General features: G+C 42.7%; 1 protein-coding gene across 2 annotated transcripts in view; it reads left to right on the forward strand.

Moving 5' to 3' along the window:
- flnbl (filamin B, like) overlaps positions 1 to 16,053 on the forward strand; it is a 59,090-nt gene that overhangs the window by 631 nt on the left and 42,406 nt on the right. The window lies entirely within an intron of this gene.

The raw sequence follows: 16,053 nt of genomic DNA on the forward strand, positions 1-16,053 counted from the left end.
ACACGATGCAACAAATAATCCGTATAAAACCTTTGGAAGTGGTTGCTGCCGCCCACCTGGCTGTATTTTTAGCTAGGGGACAGACGGAGCTGGGAATCGAGAGGAAAACATCTTTTAAAAGTTGATATTTCATTGAAGTTTAGCGCTTTTGAGCGTTTTATGTTATGTCAAAGTGAAGAGTGACTGAGGACGCTTTTGAAAACCTTGACTTGTGTTTTATAATGTTTGCTATGCGCTTTTGCCGGAGACCAAAGTTCATTCCGTACCTTTGTCCTTTCATTTGTGTGGAAGTTTCCCGGAGTTCCCAGATTTCTTACCGTAATGTTTAAATTAGCCTGTTAATGAAAGGTCCTCGCATGGTAGAAGGAATGAGATTACTTAAATTACACGTTTGAATGAGCTTTATTCCCATTTTAGTCAGCTTGGGAGCCAGTTAGCTCCTGTACATGCAGCACATATGTGTGACTGGGACCGCTTGCCAAACTGTGTTAAAGAATCCTGCAGTTTAATGACGCCTTGCCTATCCGCGACATTAGAGTAATTGTAAATTCATTTATTATTATTATTATTATTATTATTATTATTATTATAGTATCTATAGAATTGACAGGAGCTCATCTTCAAATCGGTATACAAATAACTCACAATTAAGCCAATGTTTTATTCTTAGATTGTCTAGGTTAGTCATGCTCCTGTCACCTCGGTGTAACATTTTTGTGAAAGGCGACTGTGAGAACTGGAACCAAATCACCTCTAAAACTTTCAGTTTCGTTAAAATTTGGGTTATTGAGAGAATCTTATCTGCGGCTTCAGATTGGGTCCCACAGTAATAACGATGAAATGCATCATGTTGTCAACAGCAGCATTAAACTGACAGATTTTTGAATGGAGTTTGGCATGTTGTGGGTGTAGAGTCTCCACATGACAACAGCAGAGAGTGTTTTAATGGGCTGGCTCCTACAGAGAGAGGACACACCTGTGTTAATGAGCCTGGCTTCATGTGGAGAGGTGAAGGCTCTTAGTTTGAGTCTCGGATGAAAATATTTCACCCCCCAACTCCAGAATTCACAGAGCCGAGCAAACTGTTGTTAATGTGGTTTGTCAGCTGTATGAGAGTGATCAGCCTCCACCTGCTGCTCCATTATTCTGCTTCATATTTCTCTTTAACAAGCTGCTTGTTGTTGTGTCCCAAACATAATTACCACACATCTGATTTTATTTAATGTTGGCTTCCACTCAGGCTGCACAAATAATGCAGTTATTTTTCTGAATATTTGCTATATTGATAACATCATTCAGACAAATATTTTAGCAAACAAGAAGCTCTTTTAATGAACAGCTGATGTGTTGTTGCCTGTCTTAAACCATTTGATTTATATCGGTCTCAGCTGTTGGGGCATTATGCTAAGACGCTGTCCCAGGCAGACGAACAAAACATTTTCATACTTGTTCCTCCCTTCCGCGATCATGCTTTTTTCATCTTTTTCTTGTGAGTGAAAAAAAAGACAAAATGTCTCCGTTTCCTCTCCTGTAGTACGTTTTGTTTGTTGCCTTTGCTGGCGTTGAGTGTCGCAGACAGTGAGGAGGTTGAAGACCGGCTGTAACTGTAGAAACTGTAACGGAGAATTAAATCAACAGTGTTCGTCATTGCTGGTCCGTCACACTGCTGTGAGATTTAAATGAAACTCTGAAGTTCCTGGTCGGTTGTGATTCAATGGTGGGCGTCGTACTGTGGTTCAGCTCTTTTATCCTTGCAGACTCACTGTTGTGCCCATTTTTTATTGGTGAAAATTGTGAAAACTCTTTTGGGAGTTTTTCAGTTGTTTTGTTTTGCCTGAAGACAAATGAAGGGTGTAATGTTGCTGTGATGAACTGTGTCCTTGCTCTGTCCAACTCTACAGTGACACCTTTCTGTGTATGTGTGTGTGTGTGTGTGTGTGTGTGTGTGTGTGTGTGTGTGTGTGTGTGTGTGTGTGTGTCATGCAGTTTGTTGGGTTTAACTGGAGGTCCATCAATCTCTTTGGCTGCTTCTCACGCTGAATGCTTGTTTGGACTTTTCTCTTTACACGTTTCTTGCAGGTTTGGTGCATCTCACACTTTGAGAGATGGTCCAACAAAATCTCACAATCTGTGTCAGACTGCATGTTGGACTGAGTGATGAATGTCTGGTGAGTCGTAGCGCTTCAGTGGAAATAGAAAATAAAGTCTGATTCTGGTCTTGTGAACTTCAGCGTGTTCACACCAGTCCAACTATCCAAGCATGACGAGTTGCAGCCATCTTTTCTACCCAAAATCCCTTTTTGTTTTGTTTTGTTGTCATTTCTTGTAGTGTTCTCTTGTGAGAGGACTGAGACATTATCAGGCGTCTCTTTGCTGCTGATGCTGTTGCAGCTGGACTTCCTAGCCCAGTTTTGGTGTTTTCATGGGATCTTTATGCACTCAGACTCGTCCTCGTGTTCAAAATGATTGAATTCAAAGTCAGACTAAAACAAAAACTGACACCAAGTATCCTCTGGAAGTCTGTTTCCGCAGCTGAACTGAGCTCATCAGTTGTAGTCTGTTTTTGCAAGACTCTCAGACCGCGCCAGAGTTCACTTGAAATCCAGACCACTGTGTTGAGGTGGACCAAAACTCCCTTTCTGGATTCAGCAGAAGCTTTTATACTTCATCAGATGCACTGAATTCTGTGGATAAAAAAACTAACCGGCTCGAGTGTGAAACCGTCCTGAGACACTGGGGCTGGTGGGTGTTTGGTGATGGGAGGGAGCCGAGGTCAAAGCCTGTGCAGTGATGTCAAACTGCGGAGGTTTGATTTTCCACACTAGAAAGGAAATGACTGGGTGGGTGTGGGACATGCACACACACAGAGACTCTCCCTCTGTCCGGTTGTTTGGTCTGAAGCAGAGTTGACGGCTTTCACACCAGCCTAAATGAACCAAACCAAACGGGGAAACACACCAGAGATCGACTGAACAAGTTGCTTTTTATCCACCTGATTCTGTTTTCTGGGATGTTGTGAGACTTACAGCTTCATGTGTCCCAGAGACTTGTCTGAAGGGTGTGTCCCTCATTAAATACAGGTGATGTTCACTAGTTTCTGAAGGCTCGTCTTGTGTTTAATACCTGCAGCAGGAATTTTTGGTAATATATGAAGTATCCTGATAACACCGCTCAACTGTATCTTGCATGTCAGAACAGCTCAGTGCTTATTGTGGACCACGAGAACAGGACTCTTTATCAACATTATATTGAACTCTGTCAACACTTTTGTTCTTACAGAAGAGGAAAAATAAGGTCCACATAACCTCAGTCAGAATCTGGACAGGATCCAGCCTGGTCACACAGGTAACGTTAGTGTGTCAGATGCATCACCTCCATGACGGGAAGAGTACCAGACAAACGTGGGAAGGAGGCGTTTGCTGTCGTCAGATGACGTCTCCTTTTCACTGTCTGTGTTTGTTAATGGTTAGCTGTAGTTGCGGGGCCCCCCAGGGAGGCCCCCGGGCTTTTGTCTGTGACACACACACTGAGACAGACGGAGGAATTTTTCACGTCGAAGCATTTCATAATGTTTTTTAATTCGCTGAGCAGTCTGTACGTTTTCAGTTCTCTCTTCTGCTGTTTGTGATACTGGACCGCCCTGCTGCTTTCACTGTCTGCTGGGAGATTTTAAATGACGGGAAGCTGCAGGTTGTCGTCCTCAGTGTTTAAACCTCGTGTTTTGTTAACATTGGCTTTACTTCCTCATTGTGTGGGTCCCACAGAGCCCACTCTGAGTTATGAGTAAATATAATAACAATTTTAAAATCAACCAATTTTAACTTTATTTTCTTCTGACTTTATAAAAACCAAATATCTACAAAAGTACTGAAGTGCCCACCCTTTCTTTTGGGGGCTTGTTTATTTGATGAATCTGACAAAATATGGAAATGATCATAGACTACTGTTATTACAAATTGTATGGGCAATACATGAACAAATATATATTCTTTTTATTTGCCAAAGAGTCATTCACAGACATAGAACTACATAATGATGTTACTACACTGTAATGATGATGTTTGGGATAGCTCCCTGTTAGACGTCTTATAAACAAACTGTTGTAAAACTCCAATAACAGAAATCCTAATAAACTTATTTGGGAAGGTAACGCTGCATCAAAAATACTGTCAACGCCAACTGCAGATAAAAATGTATTATGTTTAACCCCAAACAGAAGTAAAACAATGTGATGTGTTAGAGGACCAAACAGAACATTACGGTTAAATAAAGTTTAAAGATCTGATTCGAGTTTCTTCATGAATGAATAATCTGAGAGCAGAGTTTTCATCTGGAGCTGGCATGGCTCACAGTGTGTGTGTGTGAGTGTGTGTGTGTGTGTGTGTGTTGACTCCACCCTGCTTCATATCCACCAGCTGTGTTCCTGATGTAACTGTAGCTGAGCTGTCCGTCCATCATGTTACAGGAGCTGTATTTGTTTAGTTTCAGTGTCGATGAGTTTGACTCTAACGTCTGTCGGCTTCACCCTGAAATATTTTGTCTCTTGTGAGTCGACATTCATGTGACGGGCTAAAACCAACAAAATCACTACAGTGGTCCTTAAATGCATCGCAGAAGTTTGACTTTTAAGAGGAAAATCAAGATTGTCTCAGTTTCTTCACTGAAATTATTGTGTGTGTGTGTGTGTGTGTGTGTGTGTGTGTGTGTGTGTGTGTGTGTGTGTTGTATGAAAAGGGTGTTGGTTCATCTGCTTGTGCAGACAGGTGTGTTGCATCATGGCTGAAGAGGGATTTCAGCCTGTTTTTGTTGGTTTGACTTGTGCTGAAACGATTATCATTTAGTCAATCAACAGAACATTTTTGTAATTTATTACTCATTATTATATAAATGAAGTGTGTTATGACTAATGTGATATTAAACAGCTGCCTATTTACACGTCCAGCAGACATAAATCAACATTATCGTCCCATTGGAGTCGTGTTTGTGTTCACCTGATCAAGTCCAATATTCTCTCTCCTTTTATCTCAGGTTTGGTCTCCACCAACTCCACTCTCTTGTTCGCTGTGCAGGGAAACCAAAACTAGGAGCTAAAAGAGGCTAACAGATTGATGTTGCTTATTGTAAAAGCTGTGGGAAATCTGGGGCAAAGATAATACCTCAAACTTAAGTTTACATCAGTTTTTATTGGGCAATGACGCTTAACAGGGTCCAATGAAGCATGCAGAGTGCAAGTGCTCACAGTGCAAAACACCAGCAATTAGACCTGTTCGCTTCCAAAGAAACGCTCCAGCAAGAAACCACAACATCACAGTCGAAGGCGCTAACCACCGAGCCATCGTACAGGTTTTTAATTTAGGTTTTCCAAAATGTCATTTCTAAACTTAAAGCTGCCTGAAAGGTTTTTTACCTGCTGCGACGTCCCTGCTCGTAGCGCTGAGGGTGAGAGGAACCAGGTGAGAACAGGCCTGACGGGATTTGTAGCTTTCAGTTGTGACCTTAATCAGACTGTGTGACCTCATTCACACACATACACCTATACACATACACACACAGTTAACCTGCGATGCCTCCAGGCTGTGTTTTTGAAGAGTAACACAAGCTAAAGTGACTCAAGTTTAGCGTAAAATAGAGAAAAAGAAAGTGACTGAAGCTTCAGTCTGTGTTTTAACTGGAAGACGTTCATTCATGTATAAACATATCTGTTACTTTTTAATATGCAGCGGTGATTCAGCCTACGTCCACTTCATTAGAGGCTTCTTTTGGTCTTTGTTGCTCTAAACACTCTGTCTGGGTACTTATTCTTGCTGCACAGGAAATGATGCGATTTGACCTCTCCAGGCCGAAGGCTGCGTTCAGACCGACATTGGCACTAAATCAGAGTTTAATGTCAAAAAAGTTGAACCTGGCTCACAAAGCGCTGGCCGATCAGCTACCCGAGGATAAAATGATTGCTGCCGTCATAACTTTTCGAAGTTGTAAAATCCTTATAAACTATAATTATATTATATATAATTATATATTATATCTATCTATTATAAGAATCCCCTGGATCATACTTCATCATCTCACAACACGACAACATTTTATTAGGGATGCCCTTCCTCCAAGACCATCCTTCATGGTGGAGAATCAAAACATCAATAGAAAACCAAGTTATACTTAAGTATTAGGATACTCTCTTTGTCCCAAACTTAATGTCTGTGTACGTCACTGGGTGGAACTCCATTTGATTTTTTGGAAACTTTATTTAAAACGGCACTCCACTGATTATAATACTGCCTGTTTCTCTCTCTCTCTCTCTCTGGCACATATTAACTAACTGACCTGTTCCTGTCCTGGACCACAAACCACACACACACACACACACACACACACACACACACACACACACACACACACACACACACACACACACACACACTCTCTCTCACTCTCTTTCGGCAGCTTGGTTGCCATGGTGCTGTGTGTCAACAACAGTCTTTCAGCTCGTTGAACTCTGACAGCTGATAGATGTTTGGTTTCAGTCCACCAGGATCATGCACTGTGCTGGGTGTGTGTGTGTGCTGGGTGTGTGTGTGTGTGTGCTGTGTGTGTGCTGGGTGTGTGTGTGCTGGGTGTGTGTGTGCTGGGTGGGTGTGTGTGTGCGCTGGGTGCGCATGTCTTGTTGTTGAATGCTGTTTCGCCATCTTCATGTCCTGGTTTTGATGTTTCAAACATGCTCGACCACATGAAGTACATCAAGACCTAAAAAAAAATAGTTAAAAGAAGAAGTTATTTATGACAACTCTGTGGTTTAATACAGATTGAGTGCACTGACACCAGGTTCAGGAAAAGACTGTTCTTCTCTTTTATCACAATAAAGAACAATTAATGAGAATCGAGACAAAGAGACACAAACACACTCACGCAGAGCAGTGATTGGGTAGAAAAATGTCCCAAGGTCGGCCCGGAATGAGGCACATTCTGCCTGTTGTCCCGGCAACCTCAGTAAACAAAGCCAGTGATTGGCTGGAGTCGACCGGGGGGGGGGGGGGGGGGGGGGTCGGGATGTGGCTTTGAAGAGGAAGTGTCCTATAACTTCAATGACCCTGAGCTGCCTGATGCTGCGTTCAGGTCCTGTGAGAAAGATGAGAGATAAGAGAATACCTCAGCGTTCAGTGGGTGAAGAGACGGTAGAAAAGATCGGACGCACATCTCTGTCTTAATGTGAAGACTTTATTGTCCAGTGATTTAACCACAGCCTCATTATTGAAGTTAGAGCAGGTGTACACGATCTCCATATTAAATCTGTTGATAATAATAATAATTACACTCCCCTTGTCATCTTGTGGACATGGGTGGTGGATGTCCTCAGGTGGTAGATGTGGACATGTCTTCCCGTGAACACCATGGATGTATTAAGAGAAGTGGATAGCGTGCTCCAACCTGGCGCTCCGCTTATTTCCATGAATGTTGCTCGCTGGGCGCATCGGCCGACGCATAACACAAAGCCTCACTTTGAGCATCGTGTGCATCACCTCCCGTCCCAGCGCTGGTCCTGGTCATAAACCAAAACGCAGGACAAACGTGACCCGATGATGGCGCTAGATGAGAGCGGGCTCATCAAAGTTAGTGCAGTTCATCCTGAAGACATGAATGTGTGCACCAGATGTCATGGCAATCCATCCAACACTTGCTGAGGCATTTCAGTCAAAACCACAAATGAGAACGTCATGTTAGAGCTAGAGGAAAAGTCAGAGGACCACCATCGTCATTGGGATTCATCCTCTGGGGAACATGAAGATCTGTACTTAATCTCATGACAATCGAGCTAATAGTTTTTAAGATATTTCAATCTGGACCAAAGTGGTGGACCAACATTACCATCTCTAACGCCCTGCCACTTGCATGGCTTAAATGATACTGACACTGAAGTGCAGAGATGAGGAAGGTCATGAATCGTTTTCATTTCCTTTGGAAATTGGAGACATAAAGACTCGAATGTGCTCTTACATGCAAAGGTCTTTAAGTCATAGAAGTCATAGCTGACAGGAGTGTTTGAATTGGCCCTGTTCTCTCTCTCACACACAGAAACCTCTTTCAGTAACCCGTTAGCTTCTCGGCTGTTTTGTTCCGTCTTTCTTTTCTTTCGTCTGTTTCAGTTCTTCGGTTTCACTCCTCCAGGAGAAAAAACCATCAGAGCTGCTGTCATATTTATGGCTTTGACCTTTGCTCTCATCTTTGTTTTTTACTGCCGACGTCGCTACTGCAGCTCAACCAAACTGTGTCGGCTGGTAGAAGAACAGAAACGAGCGCCTGGTCCTGGTTTTGGAGGAATTTAAAGAAGCATGACTTGTGGTGTTGGAACGATTTTTTCGGGCGGGGGGGGACAAAACTGCTTTCATGTTACAACGTACACTGTAAGAAACGGCTTGAGTGAAGACACTCTGACAAACCATCAGTGCAGAAAACAAGTTCCTCGATCCTCCTCTTATGTGGTTGAGCTGACGAAATGTTTCCTGCAGAATCCCAAACATTAAACCAGACTGTCAAAGAGATCCTGTGCACTGAGGTTAGTGTGGAAATTAGGTTACTTTGGAGACGATTAGTTGGCAACCGTCAAATTCTCTGCTCATAGAGAGGCCGCTGATTCAGGAGGAGTGTTTTTCACCTGTCTGTAGTCCCATTTCAAGTTTTTCTTTAAAAGATATTTGATGTTGCTGAACCTGGAAACATGGGACTTCATCGTATGTGTATAATATAGGTTTATGTTGTGGCCACCACTTTTAATTCTTTCAGCTTTGTTTCTGAGAAATCATGTAGTCCATCAGTTTGCTGATGGCTCAAAATACTACAACACCCACGAGCCTCGGCCACTGTTGTTATGGAGAAGACGCCCGTCCGAGGCACGAAATGAAAGCGATTTGTTGTTCAGTTTGTGAGCAAAACACGGCGCCATAGTTGCTGAATTCATCCAAAACTGATCGTAGATTGTGTTGTCAGTTTTTTTCAACAGTGTCATTTTTAGCTTCCTCCCGCCGTTAACGGATCACGTCACAGAATTTTAGGCTCTGTGATTGGATGTTGTCCAAATGCAAGTTTCAGTCGAGAGTCGAAGTTCACTTCCACAGACTCTAACCTTTCACTTTTTGCAAGAAACAGATATTTTCTAACGCAGTTGTTAATCTTTTGTCGTGATAATTAAACTGGGAGGGTTCCATCCAGGACTTGAACTGCTCCAAATGTGAGTCACATAAGGTTGTCTATGGGAAACATGAAAAGGGTTTTTACTTCTGGAACCAGGGAATAGCCTGATCTAGCTCTTCCCACTTCAGTTGTAATCAGTGTTAATCCTGGGAGTTCGCAATAACATGTTTAATACCACTTACATGCAAATTGATGCCACTTCTGAGTAGCTGAACTTACCCTGAAATAACAACATATGAAATGCCGAGCTAAGACATGTAGCGACTCTGCCAAAAGCCTCATTCAGGTGTGACTGAACCATGAAGAAACATTCAGTCTGGGGATTTAAAAAGCTGCTAAATGCACACGAGATGCCCCACATCCCTGAGCCAATCAGCTTTTTGAGGGCAGGTCAGCCAGCGCACTTTGGACATCCGGCTCACCTGCAAATCACAAAGCCCCAAACCTGCAGCTCAGACAGGGATGGAAAAACAGTAGTCTCAGCGCTGCCTGACGGAATTACTTCTGTTTGATGTTGACCTTGAAGATGTTTCATGTACACACAGAAATAAAAGTTTTGTGTTGTTTAGCGTTTAACTCGATCAGCTCTCCTCCCACGCTAGAAGGCTGGTGTGTGTGTGTGTGTGTGTGTGTGTGTGTGTGTGTGTGTGTGTGTGTGTGTGTGTGTGTGTGTGTGTGTGTGTGTGTGTGTGTGTGTGTGTGTGTGTGTGTGTGTGTGACGCACAACACACAGAGCTTCTGTATTGCTGCAGAAAAGGTAACATGAGAATGGTGAGGATATAGACTTTCTCTCTCTCTCTCACACACACACACACACACACACACACACACACACACACACACACACACACATATCCACTCTGCAGAGAAAGCTTCTTTGTTGGTTTCGGGTCTAAGTGTTGCAGCTTTGTGCTGTTTTTTTAACCTGAAGCTTAAAGGAACAAATGTCAATGAAATCCAGTTTGAGAAGCATTCAAAGGTTTTCTTACAGGAAGTCGTGTTTCTACGTGTTTATTCACGATCAAAGTGATGAACACTTTAAAAACACGTTAACTGTGATTTATTTATTTATTTATTTTCCAGTGCAGTCGTTCCAAACCTTTTTTGGCTTGTGACTCAAGCAAGAGGTCTGTTTGAACTTCACATTGTCGATACCGCTCTCATATCTGTCCACCAAAATTAGACTGCAGCCAGCAGCTGGTTAGCTTAGCACAAAGGCTGGAAACTGATTAACATGTTATGTTTTGCTTGTTTTATCTGTACAAAAAACAAAGTTGAAAAACGTAAAACAGATGTTTATGTGCCAGACTATTTCTTGCCCTGCGACCAGTAACTTCCTGCTGATAACCAAGAAATATTCGGACACATAACTGCTCGTGAAAAAGGGCAAATTGCTGTTTTTGTTTGGTTTATGTACGGATTAAAGGAACGGGATATAATGTGTTAGGTAGTGAGCTTCAGAGGTGCAGGATGGTGGATTTTGTTAGTGTTGGACAGAGCCAGGCTAGCTCTATCCCCCTGTTTCCAGTCTTTGTGCTAAAGCTAACTAGCTGTAGCCATATATTAAACGGAGGTATATAAGAGTGATATCAATCTCCTCATCTCGCTCTCCGCATGAAGACATGAAGAGGTGAAGCTGTCCGTTATGTTACAGTCAGGAAACGGGAACATATTTTTTCTTCTTTCCTTTGTTGTTGATCATCTTGCAACCCCCAAGATTTATAATCTACCCTGTTTTAGAGGCAGCGTCACATCACTGTTCCAGATGTTTCAGAATGAGAGAGGGTTCTTGATGAGACTTCTGATGCCAACCAAAATATAATGGAGGTTAATGGAAATTTGTTTTGTAGGGTGAACACTGGGTGGAAACCCCCCCCCCCTCCAATATACAAACACACTCGCACACTTCTCTTTGTGTCCTCGTCACTGCCAGTCGTCCTGTTGTCTCACAGCTGACAGTCATGTCTTTATGAAGCTGAACTGTTGTCGTCCTGTCGCTGGTATCTTTGTGCTGAATGGTCTTTGATGTGGGGAATATAATCACACACACACACACACACACCTCTGTTGTCTCAGAGGCAGCAGACATGATGCAGCGTTACGGTTCACTAAATATTTGGATGATGATGATGTGACTCGCAGGAAGATGACAGAGACATTTCACTCCAACAAAAGAACTGTTATCTGTCTCTCTCACATTCACTAAAACCCCAAACCTCGACATTTAATCAACCCTTCACACACACACACACACACACACAATGCAACACTGTGTGTGTGTGTGGTTGTGGTGGTTTACAGTGTGTGTGTGTGTGTGTGTGTGTGTGCGGTTGTGGTGGTTTACTGAGGACTGTTCAGTCATAATCACTGTGGTGAACCTCCTGCAGCCTGGCTCAGCTACAAACATCTCAAACTCTGCTCCTCTTACTCATCTAGTTCCATTTCTTCCTCTCTCCTCTTTTGCTCTTCTTCTCCTTCTTTCTCGTCTTTGTTCTCTTTGCCGTTGAACGTTGATACTTTTATTTTTTTTTATGGCACTGACACAATATGTCTGTATCGCCGTGGTCCGATTCGTCATCTCGTGTATTTGTTCTTTGATCGGACAGTTTGTGATTTAAATGAAGCATTTGACCATTTTAGACTGTAATAGGGCTGCAACTAACAATTATTGATTATTTTTTAGATGAATCAATGAATCATTCGGTCTATGCAAATAAAAGAAAATAGAGAAAAAGGCCCTTCACGATATCCAAGGTGACGTCATCAGTTGTCTTGTCTTGTTTGACCAGCAGTCCAAAACCCAAAGTTTACTATCAGAAAACAAAACATGTTGAACTTGATAAAACGATCTCACCTCAGGGTCCATTGAGTTGCTTTTCTGGAGCTTTTGAACCTGCAACTTTCCATTGACTTTGTATGCAATAAACACACCTTTTATGGCTAATTTAGCTGATTGATAATATTCTTTTGTTGCCTCGTCTTCTGTCTTTTCTTCTCCTTTTTTCTGTTAGGCTTCTTTTTCTCTGTTCTCCATCATTATGCCCGCTCCTCCTCCTCTTCTAATCTTCATCCTCCTCTTCCTCACCACATGGCCGGGCTGGTTCTGATGACATCATAGCCTGGGAACCAGCAGGGTGAGGTCACGCAAGGCTAAATGCTGCAGTGTGTTTGTCAGTGTGTGTCCTGTTTATGCATGCAGACGTAATGCCAGATGTGTGTGTGTGTGTGTGTGTGTGTGTGTGTGTGTGTGTGTGTGTGTGTGTGTGTGTGTGTGTGTGTGTGTGTGTGTGTGTGTGTGTGTGTGTGTGTGTGTGTGTGTGTGTTAATGACAGGGCAGCACTGTGCTGGTTACTCGGCTCTCTTGTGGGTCTTGTGTTTTCATGTTTCTTCTGCTGTTTGTTCGCATAAAACTTCTTCTATCTCTGTTTTCCTTTTGGAAACTGGTTTATTTATGTTGTTTTTAGAATTTTATTTTATGTTTAACTTTATTTTCTTTGCTGGTGATGCTCTATTTTGATACTATTGATATTGGCGTTACATTAGACGAAGTTCAGTCATCTTGCTTGATAGCCCCCTACTCTGGTTCAAATCAACCATAAAACAATCTGTTGCTCCTGGAAATGCTTTAGCCTCTACTGCTCATCTCACTTGTGGTGTTCCACAAAGCTCAATGTAAGGCCCACTATTGTTTTCTAAATACATTCTGCGGCAAAGCTGTCAAAATGTCACAAAACACTTCTCAGTAATCAATCACCAACTGCCCTGTTAACCCATGCTGTTTTAATACAGTCTCTCCAAAGTATATATCATGGAGACTTACTGGAGTGCCAGCAGCTGACAGTGGATGAAACTTTGTTCCAGTTTGTGTGTTTTTGTTTTTTTTTTCGTTCTGGGATTTTGTTATTTAGTCTGTGGTTGTAAGCGAGACCCGTGAGGCTGAAGTCTGGTTGGAGTTTGTGTAGCTCTTGTTCTGTCATGAGCTGGATCAGCCCTCCAGAGAGTGACCAGTAAACCTCCATCACTACAGGATCCGACAGTCTGACTGACCGATCCACAGTTCCTACATAGTTGTAAATCACTTATTCTTCAGGGCTGTTTCCTGGCTTTGTTTTGTTTTCTTCCTGCTGTTTGATTGAGCTGTTAAGTGTTGTTTTTTCTGTTCAGTGGACTGAACCGGTGGCTTTAGTTTGGGTTGAAATACCTGGAACTTTTTGACTGTTTATGTTGAATTGGACTGTTTGGCTGTTTAAACTTGCTTCTTGCATTCCCACATCAATATTTCACCTCACTCCCACGGACTTCTCAAGTCACTGGTGTATTTCTTTTGCTGTGTTGTTTTTTTCTTGGTTCATTCACTTCTTTGATTCCTTCTGAATGAGTCTGAAAGACATGAGAGCAAGTTTTTCTCAGTCTTTGATCTTTCTCTCTCTTCATCTCTGCAGCTGTTTGAGTCCAACCAATGACCAGATTAAACCGCGAGAGAGAGAGAGAGACAGAATGACACAGACTCTGTATCTCGGTCGCCCCTCATTAACCAAATCAAAGACATTAAAAGCCTCTTGCCTCTTTCTCTTTGTCTGTAATCTGGGTTTTCTGGTGGGATCGCCCCCTCTGAGCTGCTGGTGCATGACTCATGTGACTCTTATTAAGCGGCACCGTTATTATAGCGATGCATCATGCAGTGATGTCATCAGTGGGTGCCACAGTTTGAGTGCCGACATGATGCTATAGGGGAAGACTGCTGACTTTTCTGGAAACGGTTCAAATGTTAAACTGACTGATCACTTAAAATCTACTTTAATGGTCTAACACTACTTAAACCCCCCTGGAGACCTTAAGGGTCAGTTCACCCAAATTATTAGAAACATACTTTCTTGCCTCTACTCATACGTAGCCATGTTGATGACATTTCTGCCTCCGCCCCAGTACAAGGGTGGTGAATTTTTGGTGCTCAGAGCATTGAAAGATGCTGTCTTTCCCCGTTACTCTTGATGATCCACTGAACATGCTGTCAACTGTTTTCATAGGAACTATTTCTTCAGGAGAAAGTAGTTTCATCCAATCACCTCCATTGTATAAAGTCTTGTGAGAAAGCTGACTGAGCTTCACGTTCATACCGCAAACTTCTCGGTTCAACTATTTTCTGTTACATTTCAATCAAAACCACAAGTGTCAACCTCATGGTGGCGCTGGAGGAAAAGTCAGAGGATCACAAACTTCACTACGGTTCATCCTCCGAAGAACTTGACTGTTGGTGGCGCTAGAAAAAGAGAAAAAGTCAGGCGTTGTTTGTGTTGAGTGTGTGTGTTTTTTTGTTTTTTTTGTTTTTTTTTTCCTCTCGTTGTGTGTTGAATCAACTTAAAGAGGCTACATGCTGAGTGTGTGTGTGTGTGTGTGTGTGTGTGTGTGTGTGTGTGTGTGTGTGTGTGTGTGTGTGTGTGTGTGTGTGTGTGTGTGTGTGTGTGTGGTTGTGTTTAAATTGAGTGCTTGTTGAATAATGTTAGAGAGAGGTGTGTGTGTGTTTTTGTGTGTGTGTGGCTTTTGTTCCTTTGCCACCATCCATTGGGTCCTCGGAGGGGAGGGAGGTGTTGAAGTAAGTGTGTGTGTGGTGAATTGGGGGGGTGGGTGGGCGTGGTTATGATCTCACCATTGAGGAATGTGTGTGTACCATGGGTCAAACCTTCTGTAGACACACACACACACACACACACACACACACACACACACACACACACACACACACACACACACACGGTAGCTCCACATCCTGTTTACCACTGCAGGTACCTCCTGTCCTCCAGTTTAAAGGACATTTCCCCCCAAAACTCACTTTCCTCACCAGACCTTTACATTGTTTTTCAGCTTTTTTTGTTCCTAATTATCTGTCAAAAATGTAATAAAACCTTGCGTTTTATTTTACTTACTAAAAGAAGATCCTGATGCTGTTGGTCTCGATTTATTTCTGTATGGCATTAAAATGAGTTGGCCAGACAGGTCTGCATTTATGGCTGGATTATCTGCAGCGTCTCAGTGCGTAGCCCTTTTTTGCAGCCCATCATCACCAGTTGTATGTAAAGATTTTTACAGTCCTGAAGAAGTAGAATTATCCAGTATTTTACATCATTGAGCCTCACTTCAGTGTTCATTTGCTAATAAGTAAGAAATGGCGGCTAATTCAGCAACATAAGTCTTTATTTGATTTATAATTCATTTATAGAGCAAGGAGTCATGATATGTTTTATTAAACAGATTAATAACTGATTAAGATGGCTGGCTGCCGGTGTGTGACGGGACATTTCTTTGTGTGGAGCGGCCGGCTGTGTGTAAGCAGACGTCAGTGGGATGATCGGCCTCAGGCGTCGACTGTTCTGTACTGTTCGGCAGTAAATTGTTGGGTAGGAAGCCGAACATGTGTGTTTGTGAGACGGTGATGTAGTCGTCGTGTGAGGGAACAGCTGTTGGTAAGTGAGACAGCAGTTGTGCCTCCGAGGGTTGAGAGACATAGAAAGAAAGAGGGAGAGAGCGGGGCAGGGATTCAGCTATCACAACAGTGTGAGCTACAGTTACCTGACAGGGAGAATGTTCCAGTTATCTCACCTGTAGGAAAGGTGTGACTGGACTCCACAGATTAGTGTGTGTTTACATTGGATTGAGAGGGGCAGTTCTGCTAGATGAACCTCTATGAACTTCATATCAACTAAACTCATGCCTCTGTAAAAAGATGTCCCGCGTCCACTAACCTGATTGGGAGACATACATCGAGTCCTCAGTCTCAGGGTCGAGTTGGACTAGACACGTTTGTGTGACGTGTCGTCCACCAACAGAAATCAAGAGTGTTTAAAGCTGTCCATAATGGCCACACTGGAC

Source organism: Enoplosus armatus, chromosome 3, assembly GCF_043641665.1.
Source record: "Enoplosus armatus isolate fEnoArm2 chromosome 3, fEnoArm2.hap1, whole genome shotgun sequence".
In the NCBI taxonomy this organism is placed as follows: Eukaryota; Metazoa; Chordata; class Actinopteri; order Centrarchiformes; family Enoplosidae; genus Enoplosus; species Enoplosus armatus.